Source organism: Rhinolophus ferrumequinum, chromosome 7, assembly GCF_004115265.2.
Source record: "Rhinolophus ferrumequinum isolate MPI-CBG mRhiFer1 chromosome 7, mRhiFer1_v1.p, whole genome shotgun sequence".
NCBI lineage: Eukaryota > Metazoa > Chordata > Mammalia > Chiroptera > Rhinolophidae > Rhinolophus > Rhinolophus ferrumequinum.
Genome location: NC_046290.1, coordinates 83160275 through 83173101, shown reverse-complemented (window position 1 = coordinate 83173101; position 12827 = coordinate 83160275). Strand labels below are relative to the sequence as shown.

The window sequence follows — 12827 nt, the reverse complement described above, 5'->3', positions numbered from 1 at the left end:
TCATTAAAATCAAAAGTACCTTTAAGTATGTTTTTTCTCAAACAAAAATGTTATTTACAACATATATATTCATTTTTCTCAATAAAAGATAAATAAAAATTAGAGAAGCAATGGAACCTATTAAATTATATCTTCAAAATATTGAAAGGAACAACTGTCCACAAAGAATTATCAGAATTCACTGCTAACAGACTTAAATTAAAAGAAATTCTAAAAAAAAGTGTTTATGCAGAAGGATCATGATCTCTGATATTGGTCCATTTATACAGAAAAGAATAAAGAGCACAAAAAATGAATGTTGGCTATTTGAAATAATAAATTAAATGTTGAAATTTAAACACACGAAGAATTAAAACACACGATGCCAACAGTACAAAATCAGATAAAGAAGTAAGTGAGATCACAGAATCATTAGGTCCTTGAATTATCCAGTTGTGGTAATGAGTAATTAAAGTTAAAATCTAATAGGTCAAGAAATTTTTTTTAATTAAAATTTATTGGGGTGACAATTAAACTTTAATTAAAATTTTTTTTAAAAAAACATATTTCGAATTAATAGAAGAATATGTAATAATAAAGCAATATTTATTGAAAGTAAATTAAGGCAAACAAGGGAAAGAAATATAGGAACAAAAGGAAGATAGTACAAATAGAAAAGAAACATTAAGTTGTTAGATTTAAAGTAACATTTATTGGTGATGCACATGAAATATTTGACATATTCTCGTTAACATAAAGATTGTCAGACTGGACTAAAACATTAGTAACAAAAATAACTATTTAAAGCTTACAAATATGAACAGAGAAAATTTGAAAATGAAAAAAATTGGAAATATTATAACAGAAACACTAAGAAAGCTGAACTACCTTTATTAATATCAGGCACGGATTTTTTAAGGCATAAGTATAATTAGACATGGAGAAGGACATTTCCTTATTTTTCAAAAAAGGGATGAATCCCCACAAGAAAATATAACTATCCTAAATGTCTATGCATGTAAAAAAAATGTAGCTTTAAAATGTACAAAATATAAAGTTGGCAAAATGTGTAAGAGAAATAAATAAAGCTAAAATCATATTTGAAGTCTCTTTTAATATACCTTTTAGTTACTGATAGAAATATCAAGGAAAAATTGTCTTAAGTCTATAGAAAGTTTCTATAGCCTTAATTTCTATATCCTTAAGAGTTCTGCACTCAATAACTGCATATCACTATTGTAATTTGTACTTTCAAGAAGTACAAATAATCATTACAAAAATTGACCACATACTGAGAAATAGAGAAAGTTTAACATATTTCAAATGATTAAAATCATAAGGAGCATTTTCTTTGGCCTCAGTGGAATTGGGTGAAAAACCAATAACAAAAATGATAATTTAAAAATCTCCAAATATTAGCAAATGAAGTAATACACTTCTAAATATCTTTTGACTTTTCAATGATATCACAATACAAATTAGAAATGTTTTAAACTGATGGCAATTAAATTGTGCCACACAGAATTTGTGATAATCAACTACAGCAACTTATTATTTTATGTAAAATAAAGGCTGAAAAACAATAATATAAGCATTGATCTCAAGGAGCTAGAAGTTAAATAGCAAACTAAACTCAAAGGGAAGAGAAATAGAGTGAGCACCTTCTTTCTTTAGAAAACAAATGTAGCATAGAAAATAATTAAAACTCCTAAATTTGTTCTGAACCTCTTGATAAATATAATAAGCCTATAGCAAAATTAATAAAGAAAAAATGGTAATTAAAAATTGCAAGTATGAGAAATGATAAAGGTTATGTCTGTACAAATCCTATAGCTATGAACAATTTATTACGGCAATGTTATGCGGACACATTTGAAAATGTTGATAGGAGCAACAAATGCTACGAAAACCAAAAATGATCAATGATAATCAAAGAAGAAATAGAAAATATAAATAGATCTATGTCTAATAAAGAAATTGAAACTGTAATTTAAAATCCTCATGAAAGGTAAATCTAGCAATGTCTTCTTCTATGTTAAGTAACTAATACCAATCTTCACAGAAATCTCTCAGAGGGTAGTAAAAAAAGAGATGCTTCTAATTCTAACTCTTCTTCAGGCCAGCATAAGCTTGATATTAAAATTTAACAAGTAACCACTAAACTATTGTCTGTGTCAATGAGTTTTTGTTTCTTTGTCTTGTTCCTTTGTTGCTTTCAGTTTTATATCCCACATATCAGTGAAATCATATGGTTCTCCAATTTTTCTGTGTGACTTATTTCGCTTAGCATAATAATCTCAAGATCCGTCCATTTTTTTTAAAAAATGGCAATAATTTAGTTGTTACCACAGGATAAGAGGTAGATGAGGGCAAATGAGGTCAAATATATGGTGATGGAAGAACTGACTCTGGGTGGTAAACACACAATGTGATATATAGATGATGTGATACAGAATTGTACACCTGAAACCTATGTATCTTTATTAACCATTGTCACCCCAATAAATTTCAATAAAAAAAATTTAAATTGTAATAATATATACCAATAACAAAAGATAAATACAAGTCATGTGGATATTTTTTTGGCACCCCAGTACATGAAAAGATGAAAGAGGAATTACTTTTGTTGAAGCAGGAATAAAGAAAAAAAATGACAGTCAACAAAAATAATCTAACAAGTGCATGACAAGAATTAATAGTTATAAACCAAAAATAACTATAAACATGAAGCAAAAATCATGAAAAACATTATTAGCATATCAAATTCCTCAGTAATGTATAGAAAGAACTACACATCAAAACCGAATTTTGTTTATTCAGCATATTCATTTCCCCGGCTTAGGACAAAGATGTAGCACGAGTTCAATGGAGAGATTATGATCTTTTGAAATTGGTGCTGGTTCAATTGGATATTTATTAGGAAATACATGAATGTTTACCCCAACATTTCACTATACCAAATCAATTCTCAATGGGATTTACCCAGGAAGAAAAGTAAAACATAAATCTTTTAGAAAATGACAGCTAACAATATCCTAATGATCTTGAGGTAGGTAAAGCTTTCCAAGATATGACATAAGAAGCATTCACAATATGGGAACATTTTGATGAGCTATATTAACATTTAAAAAATTCTACTTATCAAAAGATGTCATTCAGAGAGTAAGGAGAAAAGTCATGCAGTGAGGTAATAAATATCATGTTGAATGGGAAAACATGATAAGTCTTTAAGACTGGGACTAAAACATTGCTATGTAAACCAGTATTTAGTTATTACTGTTAGGTATGAGCCATAATTAAAATAAAAGTGAGATTGTCACTTTGTGAGGGGTGTGAATGTCTAACTATTATGTTGCCTTATACACCTGAGACTAATAAAAATACACACATACATACATACATACATAAATTAAATAAAAGTGAGAAATAAAAAGTGTAGGTTTGGCACTGAATAATAATACTATTATTATTGTAGGTGACTCTCACCTGCACAGCAAAAGCAGGAAAGCAGCTACCCCAGCGTGGAAAAATAAAAGCTCCATAAATAGTTTGGTGGATATAGAGTAGATAATGAGGGAAAACAAAATAAAGTTGGATGGGTGTCTTACATCTTATATCGGAATAAATGCAGATGGCAATCTAAATGTAAATAAGAAAGTGAGAGTGGGAGAAGGGTGAGCGGAGAACAGAAAGAAAGAAAATAAAAATAGTAAGACGAGAAAATATAAAGTTCAAATCTAGGCACGGGCATGACCATTTTTCAGTTGTGACCCTCCCTGCCCCCGCAAAAACCTAGAACTAAAAGGGAAGATGAGTATATCCAACCAATTAAAAAATAATAAAAGATATTCTTGACAAAGTTCAGAAATATAACATCAGCTTCCCTGAACCCCTCTAATAAATTAGAAAAACATAATAGAAAATTAAATATTAAAATTATAAAGTATTTCAAATATCTATTTTCCTTAATAAACTTCTTAATTATATGTAATTATAAAACAAATTCCAGGTGTTTTGTAATAGAAAATTGACTAATCTTATTTTTATTGAAACAAAGATAAAGATATAAGATTAAGTCAGGTAACTTGGAAAATATAGAACAAAGAAGTGGGATCTGTGCTGCAATTTATTGAGATACACTAAAATTTCCGGATTAGAAAATACGCTAATACTTCTAGAAAAGACAAAAGTCAAATGGAATTAAGGGGAAGTGCAGATCGATTCATACTGTAGCATAATCTTATGTTATCAAAAGAGGAATGTGTAAACTGTACAGAAGATGGTTTTTAAAAACTGGCTTTCTAGATGGAGAACAGAAACTTTATTTCTTCAATCTACAAATATTTATTGAGTTCCTTTTAATTACAAAGCTTCACTCTCTGTCCTAGGGATTGTAGATATATATCCATGAACCAAACAAAGTCTCAGCTATTATAGAACTTGTAATCTAGTGGAAGAAAACAGAAATTAAAGAAACAAATATATGATGTTAGATGGTAGCAGGTACAGTGAGCAAAATAGTCTGTAAAGAGGCCAGGCAGTGGGGATAATGGTGGCAGTGAGACCGGGGTGAGGCTGAGCCTGGGCGGTGATGGTGGTAGTGAAGGTGGTGACCATAGTGGTGTGTGGTTTACTATGTGTTCAGTTGTTAGAGAAGACTTCAAGGATAGGTGTCCTGTGAGCAGAGAACAAAAAGAAGTGAGGAAGTTAGTAAGGCAGAGAATAAAATATAAAAGCCATGCAGTTCAGCTGTGGTGAGCAGACATTAGGAACAGGAAGAAGGCTAGTGTGCTTGGACTGCAAAGTACAAAGTACATGAGGGTGTTGAACTCAAACTCATGATATCAGAGAAATGCGATGACTTAGCATGTAGATCACACACATACATACATACATACACACACACACACATACACATACACACACAAAAAACGTTTGTCTTCTGACAAGTCTTTTTCTTTTGTTCAACATTTAATAATATTCTAACATTTTGTCTTTTCTGTGGTCCAAAATGCTCGTTTATGGCAATTCCAATTCATATCCAATCCTTGGAACACTGAATGTTCAACATCTCCATCATCTAAAAGCTTTTTCTATCAAGTAAAAAGATCATAGAGTATGTGCTAACCCAAAGTATGGTGTTTTTTAATGCTTAACCTCTGAATTTTAATCTCAGCCAATTTCAAAGTCATTAATTTAGGTTAAGTTGTAGTAATCCTTTAAGTAAAATGCTACATTTTTCTGGTACTTTCATTCAATATTAATTTCATTTTAAATAAATTCAGAGAAAGCCAACAAAAATTCACAAGTCAATAACTGGCTTAAGCCACATATCTTAGTTATGTGGAATTCCGTCAGATTTACATAACTAAGTCCAAATTTCTGGCTTAGTATTACACACTATTAAATGGAACACTGCATATTGAAATGAGCAACTTCTAAATAGGATTTCAGGTGAATCTACTAAGACTTTGGCACGTATGTTTTTAACTGCATCAGTCCTTTTGGTAGCTTTGATAAGTCAATTTATTTGAACTTGTATTAAATTGGTCTTCAATTTAGTCCCATTGAAGATCACAGTTTTAATGTTCTTAGGTTCAAATCTACATTGATGAGACTGAGGAGACAAATGTCATCCCTCATCCCGTTGCCTTATGTTAGGACTTTTATAAAGTATGATACAAGATCATAAATTCATATTCCAAGCAGACAAGCTTGGAATTGGCAAGCAGTATGAGAGGCATATCTCGATAACAGGAATAACAAAGGACTTTTGAAATACATAGGTAAGACGTTAATACATTTTCATTATAAACTGTAAAAAAATGAAAATAATACTGAAGTACTCATTTAGATCTACTAGTCCACGTCCTCAAGGTTAACCTAAGTTATCAGTTTTGTTTTGTTTTGTTTTGTTTATTTTTACACTTCCAGACCTGATTGTATGTATTTATTTACAATATAAGCATCTGGCAAATATATTATCAAATACCTATCTGGTTGATATGGTAATATGTGTCAATCTGCTATGAGTATGAACTGAGAATTATTTCAAGTTTCTTCTAACTTTTAAGCCTCCTTTAAATATATTTTCTGCTTTTTTCATCTATACAGGCAGTCTATCTAAAACAGGACGTTATAAAGCAGATGCAAAGACTAGAATATTCCTTAGGCCTACTATTTTATGTAGGTCTAAAATGACTTATTATGTCATATTAATTTTAGAAACTAGTGCCAATCTCAGCATCAAATATCATGTTCCTTAATGCACCCTTTTGCTTCAGAACAGGTATCCTTCCTGTTCACCAATGTAAAGCCAGCATCTAGCACATTAACTGCCATATGTACTCAAAACATTTGCCTGATTAAATGAATGCACTGAGGAAAACAAATTGTTATAGATCCAATGATGGGAAAATCTAGTCAGAATATCTTAAAAGTCAAAATTGTTTTGGTGAATTAAGGGCAGGGAAACATCTATTGAACCTGTAGCTCAAAATAGACAACTCTGCAGCTTTCTAATGAATTCTTCCTCTGAGTCACAGTTGGCCAGAATCATCACTGGCAGATTGGTATCCTAATTACATCATCTTCACCATCAGTATTATTTTTATCCTGACCTGCAATTGCACTACTTGGTTCATTTGGACACCCAACTCAGTCATATTTGCTCGGGACCTCAGTTTCCTACTCCATATACAATTCCCACTCTATTATCTGAAAAGCCATTACAGAAACCGAAAACTTCCAAAGTAAGAATAATTAACTAGTGATATTCTTCCACACATAAGATAGCACTGATACGGAAAATGAATAGTATATTGTTGTATATTAATGTACTGTTCTCTTTTGCATTGTTTGTGTATGATTTTTTCCCATACTTAACAACTCTCACTCCCCAAAATGAAACTATGCAAAAATTTAATCACAATACATTGAAAATGTAGCTTCTTTATTTTTCTATTCTGATTTGATCCTCCTTACAAGATACCATGCCATAATCAGTTTTTCTTATTTGTAAAGCTGCATTACATTCAATTCCTATTGCCAGCTATAACCCCAGCCTCTGGCAAAGATGGGACTTTGCTCCCCAAGGTTCTCCACTATAATTCAGTCAGGGCTCCTTGAGTGCTACCCACAGCATTCACTCTGCCATCACATATTCAAGCTGAATAAACCGGTTGGTTATGTCATATGGGCCAAGTGTGAGAATTACTTGCACTGCAGTCTGGACCAGCTTCAGAGACTTTGCCCTTGACTCATTTCAAAGCTGTCAGCCTTTCAGTTACCCAAACAACTGCATCAAAATACCCAGTCAAATAAGGAGATGTCCTACAAAGTTCAAACGCCAAATAAATGTGTGCTGCTTTCTGACATCATTATCTTTTCATTTAGAAGGGATAACACAATACACCCCTCAACTCCATTGGCCCAGGAAGTTCAATAAATTGACAAGCCCCTTTATTTGTGTAGGATTTTTTTTCCCCTTTCATTATTTAGACATGTGTTTTCCAAGTCATTTAGGATGCCTATAATCTTTTACCTCCAGTTTTTATTAAATGTCCAAGTGATAATCCTTTGGGATGGTAGCAGAGTAAGTGTTCTGTTGATTAAATCCTGTCTAAAATAAGATAGGACACATGAAATGCCCATTATAATTTCTCTTTTCCTTCTCCATCATTTTAATTTCCCTTTCATCCCCTACTACCTTGATCTGTCCAGGAAGAAAATCGTATCTCCATAAATGCTAATTAAAATAGAATATAGATATATTTCAAGTAGCCCCTTTTCTACATAGACTTTCCTTTTACTAGAATGTTCTTCCCGCAGTGACCTGCATTTATCTCATTTGCTCCTGACTTTGTTGAACTTTCAGCTCAATTTTCATCTTATTCAAGATACTTTCTCTGACAAACCTGAGGGAAACAGCGTTTACCTTAATCCTAGAATTTTCTATCAAGCGAAGCCATTGTTGGCCTTTGTACACATGTAGGTTTAAGTCTGAGAACACACACGTAATTACAGTTTTTTCTGCATATTTTAATCTTTTCTAGTATTTTCTGTTTTCAATAACATTAGATCACTTGTTAACTACTTTATATTTATAAAAATGATATATTGCATTAGTGAGATATTGATAATAACAATAACTAATCATTAATTAAAATAATTCAATAGTACCTAAGTACTAAGTACTCATAACTAAGAAAAAGCATCTTTACAAAATACCTTAAAGTCCATATACTGCAACTGTCCCCACTCTTAAACAGTTCTAACCTTCTCTTCCTCATCAATGAATCATTTTTTAAAATCTTCACTTTTATTATATATAGTATTAGTATCTAGTATATATTAATAAAATATTTATTAGCTTTGTATGTTTTTTTAACTTTATCAAATGGCATGTGTCATATGTATTTTTATTATTTGCTTTCATGCTTAATATTATGGTTCTAAGTTTCATGATCCTTGATACATGTAGGTCACACTTTGGCCATTGTAATTTAGAACTGAATTTTCTTATAATTTATTTAGCCACTTTTCTGTGGAAGGACATTATTGCTTTTCAAGTAAAAACAGTATTTTACTATTCAAAGAGTGCTAATATGAATATTCTCATACACGTTGCCAGAGTAAGTAAGCAAGAGTATCTCTGGTATTCTAACACATTAGTTTTTTTTTTCTTTTTTCCGACTTTTGTTCTACCTTTCCTACTTTCCTTCCAGCTAGCATGATGCCTCTTGCACCTATTTTCTGTCACAGGTGAGACAGTTTGTGTGTTCTGCTTCTTTTTGGAGAGGCTTATCTCTCTTTGGAATTTAGGTTACTTCATTGCTTGCAAATTCAGTTCTCTTATGGGTCCAAGGAAAGTTATGAATTTGTAGTTTATTTGGCTTTTTCTCATTGTTACAGTGGCAGCAACACTGTTTTCAGATCTCTACATCCTGAGCAAAAGCAGAAGCCCATATATCCCTCGAAATATGTGAGGGATACTTTTAAGAGATAGGTATTAACAAACAAATAATGAACTTATGATGAACCTAGAATTTGGGATAGTGTTGTTGTTTTTTCATTGTTGTTGTTATTTTCTGTTTTTGTTAACAAAGACTAAGAAAATATGAAAAGGACACGTGAATTATATTCCCAATATTATACCTCTTTAGCTTGGTGGTGGGTCCAAGTCTGTTGGCAGTAATAGTCTACATATTTTTTATTCATAGAAGTTTATATGTCTGAAATGGTTCTATCTCAAAATAAATACAAAGGAAAAAAATTACTTTACTTGTTAATTAGATGATCATATACTTAATCTAATTTTGCCTTAATCAGCTATTTTGTCTTATGTACCACCATTTTAGATTGTGAGGTACCGTGTTTCCCTGAAAATAAGACCTAGCCGTACTATCAGCTCTAATGCATCTTTTGGAGCAAAAATTAATATAAGACTCGGTATTATATTATATTATATTATATTATATCATATCATATTATATTATATAATACCTGGTCTTACATTATATTAAAATAAGACCAGGTCTTATATTAATTTTTGCTCCCAAAGACGCATTAGAGCTGATGATTTGGCGAGGTCTTATTTTGGGGAAACATGGTACAAACAAGCAAATTTTATGCATTACTAATTGTAATAACCCCACAGCAGTGTCTTTGGAATATGTCATGGCACATGCATAGGCTAAAAGTTAATTATATGTGATAGGTTTGTTAAACTGTTCCAGGCAAAGCAATTTGTTTTTTAATTTCAGAAACCATGCTCTTGTTTTCCTAGAACTAGGGAAATATCAGCTCTGCAAAACATTCAAGTCTTATTCCATTACAAGTCTATTAAGAATTACAATGTTGGTGATTGACCTGTACACTCTGTCCCTATAAAATCTCAGGTTGCTACAGTTGTACTATTAATTATCATTATTTCCTGATGCCTTGGTGTTCCCCCTGAGAAATGTACTTTCAGAGAATTTAATATGCTAACACTCTGACGGAAACATTTAGACTACTGGAAAAGGCACATGACCAAATATCACTCTAGTAGATCCCAGCTGTTAATTCTTATTTTCTGTAAAAGCAGTTTACCATCAGAAAGTATTTTATCAAACCTGGGATCATCCCCATCAATTATTCACTCACTGGAATTTTAAGCTGTAGAGGAAAATGTACTTTAGAAGAATATGAGAAAAGTATCATTGGAGGTGATATGAAAGTTTGAAATATATGTTTAGTTTTAGGTTAAGAGAAATCCAACATGAAATATAGGGGAGGTAATGTCAGCCTTGCTAATGTTCACAGAAATACTGATTATTATGCCAGGGGTGTGAGAAAAATAGCCTGGAGAATAATACTATCAGGAAAACTATAAGTGAAGGCCATAGACTCAGATATTTAAGATCTGACACTTGGTATGGCATTTCCTTATGAGCCTAAGCTTATAATCTCTTTGTAAAGATAAACTGAAAAATAAAATCAGATTTTTATCCCTGGTCAGGGATAGAAAGACTCAATACTGCCAAGGTGTCAGTTCTTCCCAACTATAGCTTCAATGAAATACCAATAAAATCCCAGCAAGTTATTTTTGGGTATCAATAAACTGATTCTAAAGTTTATCTGGAGAGGTAAAAGATCCAGAATATCCAACACAATATTCAAGGACAAGAACACATTTGGAAGATTGATATTACCTTATTTTGATACTTACAGTAATCAAGCAGTATGATATTGGGGGGAAAATAAATAAATAGATCAATGGAACAGAATAGAAAGCCCAGAAATAGACCCATAAATATGATCAACTGGTCTTTGACCAAAAAAAGCAAAAGCAATAAAATGGAGCAAAGACAGTCATTTCATCAAATGGTGCTTGAAAAACTAGACATACACACACACAAAATGAATCTAGTTACAAGCCATACACCCTTCAAAAAATTAACTCAAAATGGATCACAAACCAAAACATAAATCTATAAAACTCTTAAGTGACAACAAGTAGAAAATCTAGATAATCTTGAGTTAGATGAAGAATTTTAGATACAAACCAAGGCACATTCCATGAAAGAAAAAAATTGAGAAGCTAGACTTCATTAAAATTAAGTTTCTTTTGCTCTACAAAAGATACTATCAAGAGAATGAAAAGCAAGCCACTGACTGTGAGAAAATATTTCCAAAAGACACATTTAAAAGGACCTTTTTTTCCCAAAATATAAAAAGAACTCTTAAAACTCAAGAAAACAAACAACCCAATTAAAAAAAAAAAAATGTCCAGAGTAGCCATGAGCAAGCGGAACCAGGAGTTGTATGTGCAGCTAGCTGAGCTGGAGTTCCTGGCCTGCTTCAAGGAACAGGTCGGCCACAGGGAAGGGGCCACCGTAGAGACCAAGAGAATCCAGGCCCAATTCCCAGATTAAGATGGTGATCACAGTGACAAAGAAGGTGGTGAACAGCCCCAAGTGGTGATTTTTAAAAAAGGGAGACCTGTCATTTGAAAAAGTCATGAAAATGAAAGCAGAAATACAGGCTGCCAAAGCAGATGAAGAACCAGCTTCAGATGATGGAAGAATCATGTATCGAAAAGCAGTCAAGCGTTCTTCAGATGCAAAATATTCAGATTTAACAGCAATCTCGAAGAAGACAAGTGAAGATGAAATAAATGAGCAGGACTCAGTTAAAAAGAATGTAGGCAAATCAAAAACAGAAGCTTCCTTTCTTTTGACAGTAGAGATGAAAATTAGTAAGTATAAAGATTTTGGACTTAGTGTTTAAGAGCACAAGGGGTGTTTTTCAAAATAATTTTTTTCTTATAATAATGATAATACAAGTTCATTTTAGAAAATACAGAAAAAAATAATAAAATAAAAAGTATGTCCATCCATCCATACGACTTTAACTTGAAATGCTAACTCTGTAGACATTTAACCTTTCTTTTTTTAAGTGTATTTTTCCAGGACCCATCAGCTCCAAGTCAAGCAGTTGTTTCAATCTAGTTGTGGAGGGCGCAGCTCACAATAGCCCATGTGGAGATCGAACTGACAACCTAGTCAATAGCACTGCTCTCTAACCGACTGAGCTAACCGGCTGCCCTGTAAATTATAGTTTTAAACAAAATTTGAGATATACTGTGCATGTTCTCTATACTGCTTCTCAGTTGATGTTAAATTGTGAGCATTTTTCCAGTTAAGTAAAATTCAAAACAAGAGGATTTCGTAATTAAACAGAACCCCTGTTGTATCTTCCTCATCAGCAGAGCCCCACTTTGAGGTGGGGAGAAGATCATGTCCGTAGGTAAGAATTCTTCCCCAAATCCTCCTAAGCGTAGTTCTATGACAGCTCTGGAAAGTTGTGCGATACAGGTGGGTCTTGTACAAGTAAGGATCTAATACAGGTGATCTCGATACAGTTTAGGATCTAATGTATAACATGGTGACTATAGTTGATAACAGTGTAAAAAAGAGGGAAGACACAAATGGAAGTCAGCTTAATAAAGTGACTAGGTTTTTTGATGCAAAAGGAGAGATTTGGCAGGCATGCACCTTTGTCCTTCTGTCTTTATGCTGCCTGGAGCACAGACATGAAACCTAGGAGTATAGGGCCCATTTTTAGGCATAAGGAAGGCAGCCACTTGCCATGGGGGGTACAGTGGAAAGACTCAAGGAGCTTGGATGCAATGGCGTGCCTCCAGAAGCTGCTGCACCAGCCTTGGGCTGCCAACCCTTTGGAATTGATACAGGAGAGAAAAAAAAAAAAAACACTCCTATTTAAGCCTCTGTCAGGTTTCTGCTACATGAAGTCTAAGTAAGACAGTGGTCAAACTGTGCTTGGACAGAAACCTCCAAATGCAA

The 12827-nt window shown here is 32.7% G+C and overlaps 1 pseudogene; it reads left to right on the top strand.

Annotated features, from left to right (window-relative positions):
- Window positions 1–11261: 11261 nt before the first annotated feature.
- On the top strand, window positions 11262–11720 carry LOC117024459 (uncharacterized protein KIAA1143 homolog; annotated as a pseudogene).
- The last annotated feature ends 1107 nt before the right edge of the window (window positions 11721–12827 follow it).